The following is a 21,907-nucleotide window of genomic DNA, read 5'->3' on the forward strand; positions in this document are numbered from 1 at the left end:
GATCAAATAATTTATATGGGTGCAGGACTCTTCAAAAATTTAATATGATAGCACAGAGCATCTCAAGCTTGAATGTGATTAAAAATAACCTGGGGGATCATGCTAAGATCCAAATTCTGATTCTTTTGGTTTAAGGAGGGACCTGGGATTCTGAATTCTCCATATGATGCCAGTGCCTCAGGGTCATGCACCATACTTTGAGAAGAAAAGTGCTATAGTGCATCTATTCTTTATTTAAGAAAATTGAATAACTATAGTGTAGCATTTTTGACATGGCATATTTTTTGTGGGAAGACAGATTCTAGAGAAATTTGAAGATTTTTTTAATTGCAAATTTTTGTACACATGGTTTACCTTTTCTAAGTAAGGGGATCTGTTAATTTCAGCCCCTTCCCTGTTTTGCCATCTACACTTTTCCTAAGCACTTAGCAGGTGGGGTGGTGGTGGTGGTGGTGGTGGTGGTACTTTCATTATGGGGAATTAAGCAAGTTACACAGGAAAATCAAATACAGAATTCTCTAACCAAATACTCTGATGTTGGCATGGGGGTCCTGTAGTTGGCTTGATGTGAGTTTTTAAAATAGTGTATTTTTTTTAGGTAAGCTAATTTTATTTCATTAATGTTGGTTAATCAGTGACCTCACCTAAACATGCGTTTAGAAAATGACTTTGCTTCATTTAAGGGTAAAGCCAGCAATTGCTCTTTGGACTCACAGACTTAGAGAATTTTAAGGTGAGCAGGTTATTAGAGTGTATGTCATCTAAAACTGTTGCCTTTCAGATGAGGAGACAGAGACGCTGCTTCCATTGTGGGCCCCGTACCACCCAGGACATTTCTGGTAGAGCCAGGTTTAGTTCCCATACCTTCAGTCTTCAATGTGAGCCAAAGTGGCTCTTGAATTTAAACTCAAATATTACTGATCTTGTATACTTCTGGCTTATTAAAATAGTTCTGTTTATAAGTGTATCAGTATGGAATACATGAGTTTTATTTTCCTACTCATGACCTATTCTTTACTATTTTTCAGAGGCTAGAAAATGTGTGTCTTGAACTGTGTTTGGATGAGTAGCTTGAAGATTGAACATCTAGTTGCTTCATCTTTCCTGGCCATGTTCATGTTTGGGGTTTGTATGAGCCCTCCTTCCAAGATAGATTCAACAGAATGGCCACTTCATCCTAGAAAGACACATGTTTAGGGGAAATGTAACATAGGTTCAGGACCATAGACTTACACAGCCTCTGATTATTGTCCACAAAGAGTGCTGAATGTCCCCAGTAATCTGTGAACTAGGCAGCAGGCACGCTCTCCAGCTCCAGTCGCTCGCCACTCAGCTCTGGTGAGCTGGCTGGGATCCCATTCAGGTAATTGCATCCTGTCTGCTCAAATTTCCCCTGCAATTTCAATCAGATATGTTATCCTCCTTAGCGTGGCTGCCCAGAATGATAGTTCAGGATTCCCTTACAGCTGCTAAACAGCTGTTGTGTTCAACCCAAGAGGTGACTACGTTTCAGTCATGGGTAAAATGATTCCTTGTTATTTCTTTTCACATCACAGAGGCATTCTGAGGCTTAATTAATTAAGATGTGCACAGCTTCCAAGGTGCAAATGATGGTAAAGATGGCAGGCATTCATTATTAAGCATTTTAAAAGAGTTGTACACCTGCCTTCATCTCAAAGGAGAATCTGAGGATGATATGTTGCTTGCACTACAATACCTCCTGCTTAAATTTAAAAAGAAAATCTATCAGAAACTGGCATTGGCTGAATTTAGAATTATACAACAAATTTCTTCTTTTTATCATTTTAAATGATCTTCAGGTCTAAAGAAGCAAACATTTCACTTAGAAATGCATTAATAGGGATCCCTGGGTGGCGCAGCGGTTTGGCGCCTGCCTTTGGCCCAGGGCGCGATCCTGGAGACCCGGGATCGAATTCCACGTCGGGCTCCCGGTGCATGGAGCCTGTTTCTCCCTCTGCCTATGTCTCTGCCTCTCTCTCTCTCTCTCTGTGACTATCATAAATAAATAAAAATTAAAAAAAAAGAAATGCATTAATAAACTTTCCATTGAGGTTCCACATTACTAAATACAGATGCTACAAAGATATTGAACTTTTTTGTGCTCCATACATCCCCCAGTTTTGACACATGGCTTTCTATGCATATACCTTTTTCATAAAAATATGCTGTATTTAACAAAGTATCCCAAAACTTATGGTTTAAAAAAATCATTTTATTATATCTCATGATTTTCTTGGTTAGCAGTTTGGAACTGCTCAATTGGGAAATTCTGTACCATATGATATTGACAAGGCTCACTTGTTCGTATTCAGCTGGTAGCTGGACTGTTCTGGAGGTCCAAAATTGATTTATTTACCTTCCCAGTGCCTTGTCAGAGTCAGATGAAAGGCTGGGCTCCACTGAGTGACTCTCCATTTAGTTTCTGGGCCTTCATTGGTCCCTCCAGCAGGGTAGTCAAGCTATTTCATGGAAGCAAAGGACTTCAAGAGGCTGAGACAAAGGCTGACAATCCTCTCAAAGAGTGGACCCAGGAAGGGTACAGCATCACTTTAATTCTTTTTCTTCTTCTCCTTCTTCTCCTTCTCCTTCTCCTTCTTCTTCTTCTTCTTCTTTTATCAAAGAAGTCACAGTTCAGCCCAAATTCAAGAGGGGGGGAAATAGTTTTACCTCTTAATGAGAAGAATGTCAAAGAATTATGAGCATCTTGAGTCTACCATACAGACCATCCTGACAGGGTTCTTATCCATGGCAGTTTCAACACAGAGATCTGAATTTTCCATGAGGGACATCTCTACAATTCAACAACCAGATGTAAGGATGGACTGGGTACCAACCTCTTAGCTGTAACATTGGCCTAATATACCTTTGGAAGCATAACAAAAGCAGATACTGTCTCAGCATTGGCACCTAATAAAAGGTGCTAACTGCAATAATTCCTGTATCTGCTCTCTAAAGGATATAATACTGTCCCACACCTGAATTATCATTTCAAATAAAATTGCAAATAGTTTCAATTATACCAAGTACATTTGCAAGTAGAATTCTCAAAAAGACTTGCAATGTAGATAGCTCAAATATGATTCCTTCTACTTTGTTGCTGAGGAACTTGAAATAAAGAGAAGTAGTTGCTTTGGTGACAAGTCTCCAGGTAATAGTTAGAACCACTCAGTCCAGTTTCTGTCCCATTTTCCTCTTTTATGACTTCTTTCCACATTTTCTCTCCCAGTTATTTGACTCACAACCTAAAAATCCTTGATGAGGTTCAAGATTCCTGATTTCACTGTAATGGAGATGTGTATGCAAGAGGATAAAGCAGTTCTCATGTTAAATCCACATATTCTAAGTTGGACCTACTGCTATTATGCCAAGTTTCTTTCTCTGGACATGGAGTAGGAGGGTCTTCCATGGTTGAATGATGTACGGTTTTTCCCACTTGGCCACAATGTAACCAAAAATGTAAGATCATTCCAGTCATCTGGATTTTCTCTTCCTCAAGGAAAATGCATCATCTGCCTTATTGCACTTTTCTCTAATTCCTCAGATCCTTCTCAGTCTGAAAGATTCAACTCTAGAAAGACCTTTCCCGCTATTTGGGTCCACATTTCACTCTTTCCCCTGAACTCAGTCTGACGTATGCATTATCACAAATCAGTTACATGCATTCTTTCACTCATCAAAATACGCTAAGCATATTCTCTGTATATATTTCTAGCTTAGCTGCTCTGCTAATATTAAACCAATCACATGTGGATCTTGCTTTAAATAGTGAACAGCATTGCAGGGGAGCGTCCTGAAGAGTCATGATATACCGTGCATTATGCATTATGCTATAAGGGTATTATATACATCATCTTATGGACACCTCATGACAATCTCCAAGAGCTTCATAATGATGAAGCTGCAGCTCTGTGATCCAAGGTCACATTAGTAGTAAGTGGCAGAGACAGGACTTAAGTCCAGAACTGTCTAACTCCAGACACAAAGCTCTTGGCCATCAGGCTATAATGTCTTTGGATAATTGTATTCTACACATGCACTTCTATGTATCTGTATATGTGTGTAGACATAGTTTTTTTGGGAAATGTATGGTGACATATTTCAAATGTCACATGTAGCATAAAAGAGGCACAGACAAGGTATATGAGACTTTAGATGGAAGCAAAATAATTTCATCTGAAATAAGATTTATGGCACTTGACCTGAGCCTTATCAGGACAGTAGTGAGTAGTTTGGTTTAACATGAGAAAGGGGTGGGTAAGCATGATGGGAAAGAACATAGCAGAACAAACACATGAAAAATATGCTAAGAAGTTTGAACATGGTCATATGGTCATTGCTAAGTTTTTAAAGGTGTTTGATGTAGGTTGTCAAGATCAGAAATGAACTCTTAGAGGATTAACCTGCCAGCATGGGCAGCGGGATGGATTAGAGTAAGGCCATGTCATTGATATAAATTAAGCCTTGCCCTTTTAATTCCTTCCAAAAGTAATTATGAGTCTATTACAAAAGTTCAAGTAAAGTAAAATTATAGCACTCTGACTATTATATATCTAATCTTGGCTTGTTTGTTGATGGTTTTAAAAGTGCATTTCTTGCATTATTAACTATTAATAATAAAAACAGCAACTGACATTTTTTCAGATACTTTCCTTCTTTCATTAGTCCTTCACATATATTATCCATTGAATTTTAAATGGGCCACCGACTCCATAAAGCTCAGGATTATAGCAAAGTGCTGAGGATATAGATGCCATTCAAAAATTTTGGTTAATTTACTAATTAATCTACAAGCAGCCATTCTACCTCTAGTCTCAGAGTAATTCTCCAAGGTGCCTCCACTCATGGTTATCAAAGCACAAATTATAATCATATAATCATAAAAATGATAATAGTATCCAATAAACAAGGTATTATGAATTCTGACATAAATCAAATGATTAAAGCATAATCATATAAGATATATATTATATGTGGTTTATACACAAGGAAACTGGGGACAGATAAGGGTATTTACTTGCACTTATCTATCTATTGGGGATGGATCTGAAATTCAAATGCAGGCATACTGATTCTAGAGCCTGTATATACTTACTCATCAAGTTCTCAAATCTAGATTTTCTAGCCTTGGTTCTTGAGTTTAAATGAGACAAGATTTTTTACTAAGGGCACAAGAAAGAAAAACTGTATGCTTTTAAAATATATTTTTGGATTCTCTAATCTAAATAGAGATTGGCCATGCACATCTATATTTAGGATATAATTTAAGAACTGTCTACATTGTAAATCACAAGTTTAAACTTAACTGTGTTCTCCCAAGTTTAACATGTCTAGTGGCAAAAGGGGAACTTGAAAACCAGTAGGTGGAAAGAGTCCAAACTCCCTTATCCAAAATGAGACTCAATTTCTAAATCCCCAACAGGTTTTCCTCCTCCTAGCAGCTGGCTGCCAGAAACAGAGTGAGTTCACCACAGCCCTGCACAAGATTTAATGGGGTAATTAAAAAGTGTGCTGAGAATTTGGCCTGAGAATAGGTTCTGTTTTCACTCTGAACATTTTGTGTTGGTGGAAGCAGTTTAGGCAATTCATCATTTGTGCTTGGCAATGCCGGTGACATAAGTCAGTTCTTGGAATGCAGTAGGGGACAATGGTATGATACCAAGTGGGTAGCTAGGGTTTGACAGCAACCTATAGAAGAAGCTTTAGGGACTTTTCAGCTGTGGCTGGTACTCCTCTCAGATAACTGTTAGCAGCAAGTGGCAGGGGAAAATGGGACTGCCATTCCCCAATCTGCCCAGACTTTGGGGGCTTTTGTTTTTGTTTTGTTGGCTTTTTATATCCACGTGCAGACTCTAACTTCAGTAAGAAAGCTTCATATGATATCCCTGATATAAGTGATAAATGGTAGCTTTGGAGTATGTGAATGAATAATTGTGAGATAGATCTTCTTTTCAAATGTTGGAGAGCATTTGTATTTCCTTTTGCATGAACTGTCTGTTCTTGCCATTGAGCAGAGATCCACAAACTTCTGTACTGAGCTATGAAATTGGTGCCCACATACTATGATTGTGGAATTACAAATGGGTTCAGCAATTTGTCGAGATCTGGGAAAAATTTTAAGTGCTTGTTCCCAGCAATTACACTGTTTTGTATTTACCTTACAGATAAACTACATATGTGCTACAGGACATTCTTATGACACCTTCATTGTAGCATTTTATATAAAAATAGGAAAACACATATTTATTAATAGATGCCTGGTTGAGTAAACTATGGGAGGACGATCTACTTGAAGCCATGATGGTGTAACTAGTATAAGCTTGTTCCCCAGCCATACTTACAAGACTAGAAAAAATATATGAGGCAATATTCTTCATTTTGGGACAACAAACAGCACAAGATTTTGACCCTGGAGAGAAGTAAGAATAAAAAGGTGAGGCCCACAGTAGTCCAGGCTTCTACTTGGGGAAGATTTCCTGACCGTCATCCAGACAGCTGGCATGCATGCAGGCTGTGGCAGTTCTTCTTCTTTTTTTTTTAATAATAAATTTATTTTTTATTGGTGTTCAATTTGCCAACATACAGAATAACACCCAGTGATCATCCCATCAAGTGCCCCCCTCAGTGCCCGCCATCCAGTCACCCCCACCCCCTGCCCTCCTCCCCTTCCACCACCCCTAGTTCGTTTCCCAGAGTTAGGAGTCTTCCATGTTCTGTCTCCCTTTCTGATATTTCCTACCCATTTCTTCTCCCTTCCCCTCTATTCCCTTTCATAGAATATTATTTATATTCCTCAAATGAATGAGACCATATCATGTTTGTCCTTCTCCGATTGACTTATTTCACTCAGCATAATACCCTCCAGTTCCATCCACGTCGAAGCAAATGGTGGGTATTTGTCATTTCTAATGGCTGAGTAATATTCCATTGTATACATAAACCACATCTTCTTTATCCATTCATCTTTCAGTGTCCATCGAAAGATGTGGCAGTTCTTCTGAGTTGAGGGGACAATGATCAGAATTTGGGGAGCTGAGATGGATGGAATTTGCAGTATGGTATCATATAAAAGTGGAGCTGTATTCACAGAAGGTCCCACATAATCTACACGAAAGGTACATTTATACTGGCAAAGAACAATGGAGAATTGAAATTGAAATCAGTACTATTTACAAAAGTACACAAAAAATAATGATAAACTTAGATATTTCAATATGCTAAATACATAGATTTTTATTCTGAAAATTATACAACACTGTTGAGACAAATCAGAGAATACTTTAAAAACATAGAGATATAGCACATTAATGGATTCGAAAGTTAGTAGTGTTAATGTATCAATTCTTCCATAATTCATAAATAGATTCAATGTAACTCCAATTATGTAAACATGCTAAAATTTATGTGGAAAAACAAAGGAACTAAAATAGCCTAAGCAGTATTTTTTTAATGAAGAACAAAGTTGGAAGTCCCACATTATCTATTTTCAAGATTGTTATAAAAATACAGTAATCAAGACATAGATAAAAAGAACATAAGAGACCAGAAACAGATACCACATATATTGATTTTTGACAAGAGAGCTAAGACAATTCAATCAAAAATAGTAAGCTTTTCAATAAATGATGCTGGAATAATTTGACATCCATTCTTTAAAAAAGAAAAAACCAAGTCTGTAGCTCACACTAATTTAAAATTTTACTCAAAGTAAATTATAGGCCTAATATAAAACCTAAATCCATAAAACTTTTCACAATAACACAGGAGAAAAGCTTTGTCACCTTGCATTAGACAACTATTTCTTGGAAAAGATACAAAGAGCATAAACCATAGGAGAAAAAATATATACATTATACTTCATCAAAATTAAAATTGAATCTCTTTGAAAGATACTGTGAAGAAAATTAAAAGATAAGCTACAGACTGGGAGAAAAATATTTGAAAAACATGTATGTATCCAATATATATGAAGAATGATCACGATTCAATAAATAGGCAAAAAATCCAATTCAATTCAATGGGTAAAGGAAAAGATTTTCAGCAAATGGTGCTAGATCAACTACGCATCCAAGATATAATAAGTGGGGAGTGGAATTGACTGTCATCTCATACCATATGCAAAAGTTAACTTGAAATGAGTCATAGACATAAAACCTAAATCGATAAAGCTTTGAGAAGAAAATATAAGAGAAAAATCATTGCAACCTGAAGTAGGCAAAGATTTCTAAGGACACAAAAGAACAAACAAAAAAAACCATTTTGATAGATCAAAGCTTCATCAAAATTAACATCCTTTGCTCTTTGAAGGACTCTGGTAGACCGAATTATGACCCCCCACAAACATATACCAAAAAAGATCCCATGTCCAAACCCCTAGGACGATTGTGAATATGTTGCTTTATATGACAAAAGGAACTTTGCAGTTGCTAAATTAGAATACTAATCAGCTAACCTTAAAATAAGTAGATTATCCCAGATTTCTGGGTAGACCCCCATGTAATCACATGAGCCCTTAAAAGCTAAAGAGGAAGTCGGTAGGGAAAGTTGAGGAGATATGAAGCATGAGAATAATTTAATGTTTCTGGCTAGGGGGAACCACATATCAAGAAACAGGGACCTGTCTTACAACTACAAGGAACTGAATTCTGACAGCAACCTTAATGAGCTCAAAAACACGTTCCCCTGATGGCACCTCTGAAAAGGAACAGACCCCACTAATATCTCAGTTTTGGCCTCATGAGACTCTGCGCAGAGAATCCAGCCACATGGTACCAGACTTACGCCCTACAGAGCAGTGAGATAATAAATAAGGTGTTGTTTTCAACCCCCCTGTGTATGGTAATTTCCCACACAGCAATAGAAAACTAACACAGACACCATTAAGAAAATGAAAAAGCAAGCCATAGAGTGGGAGAAAATATTTGCACCACGTATATTAAACAAAGGACTTGTATCAAGAACATATAAAGAACTCCTACAATTACATAGAAAAACCTAAAAACCAATTTTAAACTTAGAGAAAAGATTGGAACAGATAATTCGCAAAAGAAGATATGTAAATGCCCAATAAAACTGTGAAAACATATTCAACATCATGAGTCATTAAGATTCAAGTTATACACATATTGAGCTATCTTTGAACACTGATTAGAATGGCTAGGATTTTAAAGATTAACCATACCAGGAGTTGGCGATCATGGTGCAAGTGGAATACTTATGCATTTTTGATGGGAAAGCAGAGAAGTACACTTTGGAAAATTGCTTGGCAGTTTCTTAAAAATGTGAACAGACAACTACCACGTGATCCAGGTGATCCTGCTATTCTATTTTTAGATGTTTACCTCAGATAATTAAAATTATCTATGTGGGGATCCCTGGGTGGCGCAGCGGTTTGGCGCCTGCCTTTGGCCCAGGGTGCGATCCTGGAGACTCGGGATCGAATCCCACATCGGGCTCCCGGTGCATGGAGCCTGCTTCTCCCTCTACCTATGTCTCTGCCTCTCTCTCTCTCATTTTGTGACTATCATAAATAAATAAAAATTTAAAAAATTATCTATGTAAAGACTTGTATGCAGATATTCATGGCAGATTTATTTGCGATAACCCAAAACTAGGGGGAAAACCCTAAATACCCATTGAGAGTTGAATGGATTTTAATTTTGAAATTATGGTGTATTTATACAGTGGAATACTATTAAGCAATTAAAAGGAATGGAATACTGGGACACATGGGCAGCTCAGTTGGTTAAGCATCTGACTCTAGCTCAGGTCATGGGACTGAGCCCCACATTGGGCTCCTTGCTTAGCAGAGAGTCGGCCTACCCATCTGCCCCTCCCACCACTCATACTTTCTCTCTCAATAAAATATTTAAGATAAAATAAAAGGAATGGATTACTGACACATACAGCAAAATGGCTTAGTCTCCAAGGCATGATGCTAAGTGAAAAAAGCCAGACAAAGCATAGTACATAATGTAAGGTTATATTATATAAGATGCAAATGAATCTATTGTGACAGAAGCAGGTCAGTAAGTTACCTGGGCAAGGGGGCGGGGGGAGAGATGTATGACAAACCAGCATGAGAAACTCTTAAGGTGACAGAAAAATTTATTATCTTAACTGTGATGAGTTTCAGGAGTATATACACATGTCAAAACTCACCGAATTGTACACTTTAAAATGTGCAATTATTGCACTTCAGTTGTGTCTCTATAAAGCTGTTTTAACAATGATATGGCCCACCAAGTACATCTTCCAGCCAGGAAGGCCTGGCTGTGGTCCAACAGTTTGAATTCTCAGATGTCATGATTATCATAAAAGTCAGAAGGACAGTCAGATAATTAGGATTCTCTCCCAGAATGATCCAAATCAGGGTACTTATGAGAGGCAGGTGGGGAAAGAAGAAACCTTCCTTTCTCTGTCTCTATTGCTGATTTGAGGGAAATTAGCTTCCTGAAGAACCAGATTGTCGTGGCTGACTCCCTTAACCCACCTTGATACAAGCCACTGAGTTATAATCAGTTTGCCAGCACTGCAAAGCCAGGGGGATTTCTCAGGTAAAAGGACTCAGTTCCTAGGATGCTAGAAGGCTTGATATCTGGCCCCCCATTATTATCAAGCATTGCATTTGAGTTTGTTAGTGGTGGCCAATTGGATTATCTATAGATAAATCTCAGAGACTTTTGGTTTAAAAGACAAAGAAAACCCCTGAGAAATTTTCTAACCAGCCTCAGAGCATCAAGATGACTTTATCACATCTGTGAAAGAAAGAAAATTGTCCTAATCACATCTTTTGAATTTTGTATTCCAGGGCCCACTTGGAGGCCTATCTATCTGCATTGTAGGGCTAGTTTCCAAGCTCAGGGTTCTCAGGAAGCATAGCTGATTGCTGAGCAGAAATCTAGGAATTGCTAGTGCAGGGGGGATTGTGGCTCCCCCTGGTACAAGCACCCGCAGCATAGCGGAGCAGACTGACCTCCATCCTTCCCACAATATGCTTCGGCCCTGGCACAGACACCAGCCAGCTGCAGAGGCTTTGACCCCTTCTCCACTAGCAGAGTCAGTGCCAGGTTGGAAAACAGAAAAGATGTAATCTCTTCTCTGTCATGGGCAGCAAGCTCAGTGAGTAGCACAGATAAGAGTTTTCACATGACATCATTCCTATTAGCTTCAAGACAACCCCCTCACAATCCTTATTCTCCAGGAAAAACATTTTAATGCATCTTGAGGACAAATCATTTAACCTTCCTTACAATGCAAGCTAGATATCATCATAAACATTTTATAGTTGACAAAACAAAGGTTAAGGAATTCACCCAAGTGACTAGTCTAATAATTGTCCAATCTGTAATTTGAACACAATTTTAGGAATTTCTCAAACCCATACATTTTCTACCCTACCAGGCACCTTAGTAGATTACTCAGCTTGTTTTAAGTGATTTTTATATGGTGATGCTTCTTTATTTATAGAACTTCAGCAAACATGTTCACACTATTATCTCTGGCACATTTGTAGGGCATTAGAATAGCAAGATGGCATCTGGCTTCACAGGTCCTTGGTGGATTCCTATGGTCCCGTTTTGGGTTCTCAGTCTTCAGGTTCAGAACTCAATTTTTCCAACATCAGAAACTAATTTACTAGCTACTAGAATCTGATTGGTAAATAAGAGTTCTAATTCATTATTTAAAAGGATAAGTAGACCCAGAAGACAGATTAGAATGTTGGACACAGCATCTCACCCGTTCCACAAATATTTATTGTGCACTAGGTGCCAGCAGAGTTCTGGATGCTTGGGATAAGACAGTAAATATGAGAAAGATCCCTGCTTTCACAGTGGTTACGTTGCCAGTCCTGATAATTTAAATTGCTAGTTGAGCAGGAAGCAGTCATGCAAGCCGTGGGATGTTCAGCTTTGACTATGCAGAATTTGAAGTGTCTATGGGTTAATCAAGAGGGCATTACCAGCAGAGGCAATGGTGTGCTAGCGTTGCCTCATGCCAGCTCTGGAGAGCCAACTGCTAAATTTTCAGTTATTTTGTGAGCTGGTTGATGCCATGGTCAGTGTATTTGTGCCATGGAAACTGGCAAACTTCAAATCAGAGCTCCTCTTTCCTTTCTCTATGAGAGCCAGATATTAAAGATTCCCTGGTACATCATTGAGTAGGGAAGCAGAGGACTGGGTATGAAGACCAGGAAAAAGACTCGAACTTCCTTGGATTCTAGAGCCTGTAATTAAGTTTAGGGATTATTATAATACTACATATGGTAGTAAAATTCTTGGGATAGATACAATAGCCTAGGGCAGAGTGATAAAAGCAGAAGATTGAGAAAAGAGCTTAAAACACAACAAGCAATGGTAGGGGTGGATTAAAAAAAAAAATAGCCCTAAAAGAGATTTGTTAGGTTTGAAGTATCAGGAAGGAGATTCACAAGGGAAAGTGTAGTAAGACATTTCCAGAAGGAAGCATTCCACTTTACTTCGTTAATCTTTTTAAAATTCTTGTGTGAAGTTTAGCAAATGTCCCAGAGTTTTGATAACTGAGGTAGGTGAATTGGTGATAAACTTGGACATTTTAAAGGAGGAATGGGGAATGAAGTCAGGTGCATAAAATGAATGTAGATGCGGACCAAAGTGGAGATAACAAGAAGAGAGGACCAGAGAGCACATGTCTGATGGTAGGGAGGCCCTCCTTTCTGGAAAAAGGAGAGCAGGCTATTCTTTTCCAAGTTTCACCCCTTGGGTCTCACTTTCTTTGCCTGATGCAGAAAATTCCTTCTATTAGCACTTTCTTCACACGGAGGATGAAGAAGGCAATGGCTTTAGCTCTGCAAAGCAACCATACCCTCCTGAGACTGATGATGCCCAAATCACTGAACCTAGAAGTTCAACTGCTTATCATTTAGGCTAGGTTTTTCTACAGATGGCTAATCTCATTTCCCGCATGTTGAATTTTTCCTAGCTTTCTGCTCAGAAGGTAATCTAAATTTCATGCTTAGGGAGTACCTTTCTCTTAAACCCATGAACATATGCTCCAAGAGGGAGTATTTTCTCTGCTCATTTTTAACTCATAAAAGATTCAGAAGGCTTGTGGGAGAAGAGGAAGAAGAACAGAGCTGGAGACTTCCATTGCCTGTTTAGTAACTACCACCCCATCCGCATCTCTGAGAAGCTGCCTTCTCTACAGATGCACTGAGAGGGATGCTCAAGCTCTGAGTCAGGATATCCCATCTCTGGGTCTCAGCTGAGGGGGCTAGGGGTGGACAACTACTCAACACAAGATCATTTCACAGTCTGGACAGAGATAGTGACTTTCTATGACTTCTCTCAAAAAGACAAGCTGAATTAACTAGAATTAATTAGATTCCCTCTCTCTGAAACTTCCCTGTAGGAATCTTAGCTTGAATCCTTCCAGTTGCAGGAGGGTATGCTGGAAGGGAGAGTAAACACAAAAAGGAATAGGAAGGCAGAGGAAATCAGAGATGGGAGATCATGCACTTTCTGAGAGACAGAGAGGGTGAGCGCCATAAACTGGAGCTTAGAACTGGAAAGCCAGAAACCAAGAACAAAGTCTGATCTAGAGATCATTTATGCAAGGCCTCAGTTCATGACCAGAGCCTACTTAACATAGACATGAGAATTTTATCCTAAGACAGTATCTTTTCATGATTGCCACTTGATGCCCTCAACAAACATTTATTAAGAATTTCCTCTATAGTCAATGTTTAAAATTTTTGAGGAATCTCCATACTGTTTTCCACAGTGGCTACACCAGCTTGAGTTCCTACCAAATGCGCAAGGGTTTCTTTTGCTCCACATCCTCATCAACACTTGTTATTTCTTGCGTTTTCGATTTTAGCCATTCTGAAAGGTGTGAGGTAATATCTCATGGGGGTTTTGATTTATATTTCCCTGATGATGAGTGATGTTGAGCATCTTTTCATGTGTCACTCTTATGTGGAATTTAAGAAACAAAATAAATGAACAAAGAAAAAAGAGACACAAAGAGACTCTTAAATACACAGAACAAACTGATGATTACAAGAGGGGAGGTAGGTGGGGGAATGGATGAAACAGGTGATGGGGATTAAGAGCACACTTACCGTCATGAGCACTGACTAATGAATCGAATTGTTGAATCGCTATATTGTATACCTGAAACTAACATAACACTGTATGTTAATTATACTTGAATAATAAAAAAAAGAACTTACTCTATTCCAGACATATAGTGCATTAGGCCCTAACCTCACAGTGCTCAGATAGTTCTCTAGAATGGGAAAAAGAAAAGAAAAACCTCTGTGCTAAGAATTCTTTGGAAAAAGTAGAAGAGGAAAATTTGAAACCATGGCTAAAGCCACCATGTAGGGATAGAACAAAATTGCAATAAGTGAAGGACAGTCTGATTTTCTATCAGCAGATTGAGGATAGCTCAGACTCCAAAAGCCAACTACAGGGTACTTCGGCTTCTCTGTGTTTATAAACACTGGCTCATCATTTCAGATAATATAGACCATTTAGTCCACTTGACAGATTGGTTAGTTTCTCTCTGGTACACCATAGTCTGAGCACAACCAGGAGGAGTATGTTGATTTGGCTTGGCTAATTCCTATAAAATGCAAACACATTTTTCTTGAGAGCCCCAATCCAAGACACATGAATAATGCTCAGGCCAGAGGCACAGAAATTAGTATTTGATAAATGGGAGCTAAGTGGGATGCAATAATTAATTATCTCCTATAATCCTCAAATAGTACCACGAAGTGCATAGTATTATTATTTGCACTTTGAGATGAAACAAAGTTAAAGCTTAGTGATGTTAAGTCACTTGCCCAAATCACTGGGCAAAGGAGACCCCATTTTGCACCTGCAGTCTTCATTACTACACTATACAGAAGGTGTCATCCAGATTTTTTACCCAGACTAACCCACACCATTGGCAACAACAAGATGCAGTCTAAGTTCACATTCACCAATGACCTTCAGGATAGCTATGGCCTATGGGAAGGACAATTGTAAAGAATGACCTAGAAAAGGCTGAATGTAATTAAGTAAAAGATAATGTATGGACAGCATAGGAAATATGGTCAATACTATTGTAATAATGACAGATGACCACTACACTTACCATGATGCGTAGTCTAATGCACAGAATGCATGGAAGAAAATCACTATTCTGTACACCTGAAACTAATATAACATTGTATGTCAACTATACTTCAATAAAAGAGACAATATGAGTGGATATTCAGTTGTGTGAATGTGTGACTATGTATTCAGAGTGACTAAAGAAAAAAAAAAGCTAGAAATACACAGGACTTAAAGCGATTTTTGGGAATGGTGAGCTGGTCTTAATTAGCAATAATTGAACAAGGTAATGTGGCAGCATTCTCTCTGGCAAACAGAGTTGTTGGAAACTTTTAATTAGCAAGAAAATCTCACAAGTTGTGGCTTGTATCCCTTCCCGCCAGGCAAGCGCAATGTGAAAACAGTTGTGTAGTGACGAAAGCACAGAGTTAAATAATGAAGCAGTTCTCCAGTCCTTGGGAGGGAAGCAGGGCATCCTTTCAAAGTATTCACTTAGTGTTGACTGGAGGGAGAGAAGAGAAAAAAACATATAATCCATTCATACACCAGATGTTCCCACTAAACAATCACTTTAAAGAAAGCTCAGCTTGTATAGATGATAATCATTCTTGAGTTTGGGGGCTCAGCGAACACAAAAGAGCATTCCTGGTAGAGGGAGGCTCACTGCTGTGACAGGCCACAGCACTCTAGTCTTGAGGCAAGAGGACTCCACTGTGCTGTGTATCCCACTGGCCTCTATGCTGGACACTGGGACTGCAGCACTCAGCTAGCTGGGTTTGTGGGTGGTCAGAGAACTTGTTTCTCCTGCTCCTTGAGATATTATATTGAAGAAAGTGTAGGTGTCCTATATCTCTTATATCTGTGCAAGCACTTTGAATCACAAGAATGGAGACGTCTTGTTTTGTGACCTGACCACCATAGGATCGTGTCTTAAGTTGGGTTTCCAAGAAGGAGAGCTTGGGACAGAGATTTGGGGCAGGTAATTTGTTAAGAGGTTGATCTAAAAGAAGGAAGGAAGAAGGTGGAAAAGAGAGAAAGAATCCAGCAAGGACTTAGTCTCAGATTAGATTTAGTTTTGACTTGATCCCAGGGGGCTGAGGAGCATAAACAATACCACAGACTTGCCCCATCAATGGATAGGGTTGGGGTGTTGCTTCCAAGAGATATGAGGATCCCTCTGGGGCAGGAGCAGCTGTGATACATTAGCAGCCAACACTCATAGACACTGGTACCAGGTGCACAGCTGCCGGCAAAGAAGTGCAAATACAGGTGTAGGGAGAAGCCAGGAAATTGCCTTCCAACTCATCTCATTGTGGTGGCAGCTCTGAGCCAGTATATTAAATTCATTACAGGATGGGGTATCTCATTTGATACATACAATGACCTGATAAGATAGGCAGGGCAAACACAATTTCTCTTCAGTTCTGACTCCTATTTCATAGCGGAGGAAATGTGCCCAGATAGGCTGATTACTAGCCTAAAGAAGCCAGATAACATGAAATGAGTTGGAACTAGAGTCTAAGACATCTGCCTTCAAGTTCTGTGCCCTTTCTGCTACATCTCTCTCTGCCTCTTACTGCTCATGGGTAAAGGTGAGAAAAGTCAAATGGTGACAGCAAGCATACCAGAGGTAGCACAAGCAAATGCTATGGGGAGCAGGGACAGATGAGCAGAATTGAGCTGGCTTCACCAGGAAGCCTTGCTGAGAGGTCACATCTGTGCTGAGCCTTTTCTATGGTGGTTAGGATTTAGATGATGAAGGGCCTAGAGCCTCCCAGGCTCAAGTAGTCCAGAGACTAGAATCATCCAGGGTGCATCTGGAGTATAGTATGTGAATCCTTCTGGAGAGGGGCTGGATTTGCCTAGGCAGTGTTGGACCATGTATGTATGTTGGAAAAAGGGTCCTCAGTCTCTGAAGACTGCCTTTGCTCTCATTCATCTCACAGAGTCTCTCCATGTGCCACCCCATACCCTTCTCCAGCTTGTAAATTCAGTTGTAGTTTCTGAATGTTAATTTCTGAATAGTTGCCTCCAGAGTGTGGAGAGTTGCATGAAATTGCTTCCCATGATCAGATGAAGAAAAATGAAACCCTTTAAACTTAACATGCAGTTTCTACGAAGTCATGGTAAGATGTCACAGAATTAATATGGATGGCTTCAATGAAGTCTAAGTATTTGAATGTCTCATTCTTATCTCAAACACTTCTACCTGAGAGTTTCCCCAGAGTCTCAAGGAAAAAGACAAAGGAAAACAAATTTCCACCTTCTTGTTCCTGAGACCTGGGCCACCCTAGTGCAGAAGGTCTTGTAGAAATCTGAATGATCCCTGTGGCCCAGTCTAAACACTGAGGTTGCCTCCCCATCCACCCTCCCTCCGTCTGCAAGCTCCAGTGACATCCCAGAATAGAGTTAGTCTATGCCATGAAAATATGGAAAGCTGCATGAATTCATGAGAAATTTTTTTTTTTTGTGGCTGTGGGCTGGCCACATCATAGCAACACAGTGACCCAAACGACTAGCAAGGGAGGCCTGATCTGTGTCCTAGAGTCTGAGAAATGGGATCATTCTCTCTCCTCCCTCAAAGAGAAGTGGGGATGCAGGTATTAGTGGGAAGTGTCTTGTTAATAATAAACCATTTAGCTTATGGGATTGAAGGGCTGATACAAGTTATGGTGTCTAACAATAATAATAGCTTATAAAAGGCAGACAAGAAAAATAGTCATAGCAGACCGGCTGTATTCACTTTAGAGAGCCAAAAGGACTGGGACATTGACCTGGTAAGCTTTGGGGAAGGAAGAAGTGGATCACAGGGCTTGGCATTGGATGCTGAGAGCTAAGGCCACTAGACGGTGATCCCAACTTTTATTTTTTTGCTTAAATCTTTGTGTTTTTTTTTTTCCAGGAATAGGTCTATGGTATGAGCTGAAATGATGACCCATGAAAAGATGTATTCACCCAGAACCTGAGAACATGACAGATTTTTTACTTGGAAAAGGGATCTTTGCAGATAAAATTAAGTCTTTGGATGAAATCATCTTGGATTAACTGGGTGTACCCTAAATGCAATGACATGTCTCCTTATAAGAAAGAAGGGGATAGTACACAGAGGAACCCTATGAAGATGGAAGCTACATCAGAGTGATGTAGCTATAAGCCAAGGAATGTCAAGGATCACCAGCAGCCACCAGAATCTAGGAGACAGGTGGGGAATGGATTCTTCATTGGAAACTTCAGAAGGAACTGACACCTTGATTTTGAACTTCTAGCCCTAGGACTGTGATGGAAAAAATTCTTGTTTTCAGCCACCTGGTTTGTGGCAGTGTGTTCTAGCAACTCTAGGAGATCACAGCCTGTTAGGTGTACACTCTCAGGAACAACATGTGGATGGATGAACTGCCAGACTGCCTGCAGCCCAGGTACCTCAGCTACCAGGGAGCAAGCCTATCAGCCAGCATTCTAATCTGCATTGAAACATGGGGGATTTCCATAGTCTCCCAGGGCCAGTGACCCCACACAGAAGCTTCTGCCTTTGGCACATCAGCTAGCATCGCTGCTCAAAAATATCCCATTAAACCAGGCTTAAGCACATCTCAGGGCTCCTGGGAAATATGTTCAAATGACAAAGCTGTTCTCCTTTTTGGCAAAGGTCTTTTATCAAGTGATACAGAGTATATTCTCAATCATTCCCATATCACAATGAAGAGACAAACCCTGTTAGCGTGTGTTCACTGTGAAAGAAAAAAAGAAAACAAAACAAACGTAAAATACCGCAGCTTGGTACACCCAGGGACTAGCTGGGCTTTGAGCCTCCATGAATCTTAGCAGTAGCCAGTGAAGTGTAATTCGATCTTTTTAACTTCATGATATATATTCATGTCAGTGGCTTTAAGATAAGGAAAAGACTTTACTGAAAAATGAAATATCTGATGAATGACTTGGAGGACGTTGAATAATACACAAATATTTCTTTCCTCTCAATCAGAGAGATTCCAGATCCTGCTGAGTGAGCTTCCATCCCTGTCGCTGCCATTCTTTTATAGGGAAAACAATTTGGGAAGAGGAAAGACAAGAAATCGGGGCACTTGGGGTAGGGGGGAAGGTGCAGGGACCAGGAAAAAGAAGGAGAAGAAAAACTCAGCATGTAGTAATTGAAAGATCCTAAAAGATGTAGGAAAATTGGCACATTGTTGATAATAACCATAATAACAAAGTTAATGATAGGCTCTCAGAAGGACCTCCTTGGTCTCAGATTTGTTATAAAGAAAAAGAGCCGTTCAGCTGGCAAGCGTGGCTGAGTTTAGCAATGCAGCATCCGTCCGCCAGCAGCCACCTCGGGGGCTGGCTCCTTGTCTCCTGCATCATCCCAGCCCCCTGTCTCTCCTGCAAAATTATTGGTATGGAGCCTCTTTGTGACTTGACAAAAGAACAGGTGTAATCACTCATGGGATGGTGTGGATGGTTTAGGGGTTGCCTTTTCTAAATTTATTTCATTGTTTCCTACAGAAAGGAGGAGAGGCAGCACTGGGTTTGTCAGATGGGTTAAAGTAGGGCACAGGTGGCCCGAGGGGTGCAAGGAGCATGCTTTAGGGGGTCGGAGCCTTCCCCTGCTTCCATCCTCCTGGTAAGGAGTCTGTGCTCTGCTACACAGGTATCCCAGGGAGGCGCAGAGGAAGTGCGGAGGGTGGGCAGAAGAAATGCTGAAATGCTCCCTTATGATGAACCTGTGATGCTCTGGATGTTTTCTATTTCACTTTCTTCATAAGAACAAAAGAGGAAATGAGGCTTAGGGAGTTTAGAGACTTAACTAAGACCACAGAGCTAATAAATACAGAATCCTGACATTGAACCTGGATCCATAGCTCATCAAAGGCAAGATCCTTGTGACAACACCATGAGCCTGTCCCCACAGGTGGAGGTGGTGCCCTAGATCAGCCACGGATGGGATGTGAACCCTTAATTCTGAGAGCTGAGTGGGAGAGACTCCATTCAAAGAAAGGAAGTTTGCACAATACATCGATAAACACTCATAAAAAGCGTATACTGTAAGTGGAAAACTGTTTGGAGAACAGCCTCTTTTCCAGAGCTGGCGGGGCCAGTTTGAGCCTACTCACCTTGCATTCCATGTCTTCCACAGGTGCTCTCACCCAGGCCCATGGCTTCCAGAATTCCAGTTTAGAACCTTGAGCTACCCACCCTGTATCAAAGCATCAGGTGGGTGCTAAAGATCAGGCAAGACACTGGGTTTTTAGGTTTGCTTCTGTTTAAAATGTTTTTCAGCAGCAGGCATCGCCTCCCTCAAGCTAAGTTCTTCATCCCACAGTTCATGCACAATTTCTTGCCATGTTTGATAACCACTCAGAACCTTAATTGGTGTCGTTTTGTTCCAACATTTGTTAACAACAGCAAATTACTTATGGATGAGGCATCGCCAGTAAAATTGCTAAGCAGAGAAGTTTCTCTACTTTTGTGAAAGAAATAAAAGAGTAGCAGAGGGCAACATAAGAGCCATTTCCTTTGCCAAGAATCTTGAGTAATGATTTCCTGTATCTTTAATACTCATTGCGAAGGAACTAAGTAATTACAGTTTCGTTTTCCATTTATAAAGACCAATAAACCATTCTCCAGCAGATATTATGCGACCATAAGTCTCTTTAGAAGTTATTGTCCATCTTTGACCTATGAACGTCCCTATTTTAACTATGTTTCATAATTAGTATTGCAGAACAGCCTTATCACATTTTTTAAAACTTTATTTAAAAGGACTTGAATAAAATACCTGGAAGCCTGCTAAATCTGGAAATCCATTATGGATATTTGATGTGACTTTTACTTTCTTTCTTTTTTAAATTATGAAATGATCATATGTTCATCATAAAACTTTGGAATAATATAGAAAATAGAAACTGTGCAGATTAGAAGGTCAACATTTTTGTAAGTCCAAATCTCTGATTTTTAAAAAATAATATAAGATTTATTTTAGAAAGAGAGAGAGCGAGTGCACGGGGCAGAGGGGCAAAGGGAGAGGGAGAGAGAATATGAAGCAGACTTCTTGCTGAGTCCAACACAGGGCTGGACCCCAGGAACCTGAGATCATGACCTGAGCTGCAATCAAGAGTCAGATGCTTAACTGACTGAGCCACCCAGGTGCCCCTCCCCCCCAAATCTTTGATTTTTAATTTTTTTTTAATTTTTATTTATTTATGATAGTCACAGAGAGAGAGAGAGAGGCAGAGACACAGGCAGAGGGAGAAGCAGGCTCCATGCACCGGGAGCCCGATATGGGATTCGATCCCGGGTCTCCAGGATCGCGCCCTGGGCCAAAGGCAGGTGCCAAACCGCTGCGCCACCCAGGGACCCCCATGATTTTTAAATTTTATAGTTGTCCTGTGAGTCCATTTCTCACCATCCCCTCTTTCCTATTCATCCTCCAGTTCCGCCACTCCTTCCACGTTCAGAATTCTATCACTGTGCCAGGAGAGAAGGGAAAGGAAGATTCTAGGGGGAAAGAAAGTGTAAACCCCAATATTTGTTAATGCCATTGCCTTTAAGACTTCTTTCTTCACCTCAGCATCACCTTTCCTGGGGGTGGGGAGGACGGTATCCCTTTCTACCTCTCTGTTACTTTACTCTAAATGACCCAAGTGCTCTGTCTCCCCCTCCCCCAAAGTGTGACAGAAAATTGAATACGTATTTACAAGACTGGTCCTAAAATTATAAGTTCCACCAGGGCAGGACGTGGGCCACAAATTCTTACCTGAATTCCCAGCACCTGCAGCAGCATGCACTTTATTCCTTGGTTTATG

The 21,907-nt window shown here is 40.0% G+C and overlaps 1 long non-coding RNA gene across 4 annotated transcripts in view; it reads left to right on the top strand.

Annotated features, from left to right (window-relative positions):
* Positions 1 to 20,918, top strand: part of LOC144301143 (uncharacterized) — a 61,870-nt gene extending 40,952 nt beyond the window's left edge. For all 4 annotated transcript variants that reach the window (XR_013367926.1, XR_013367925.1, XR_013367928.1 and 1 more), the window contains one exon: positions 18,007 to 20,918. This is a non-coding gene — a long non-coding RNA (uncharacterized LOC144301143). The remainder of the gene's footprint in view (positions 1 to 18,006) is intronic.
* The last annotated feature ends 989 nt before the right edge of the window (positions 20,919 to 21,907 follow it).

The sequence above is a fragment of the Canis aureus genome, chromosome 29 (genome assembly GCF_053574225.1).
Source record: "Canis aureus isolate CA01 chromosome 29, VMU_Caureus_v.1.0, whole genome shotgun sequence".
Taxonomy (NCBI): domain Eukaryota; kingdom Metazoa; phylum Chordata; class Mammalia; order Carnivora; family Canidae; genus Canis; species Canis aureus.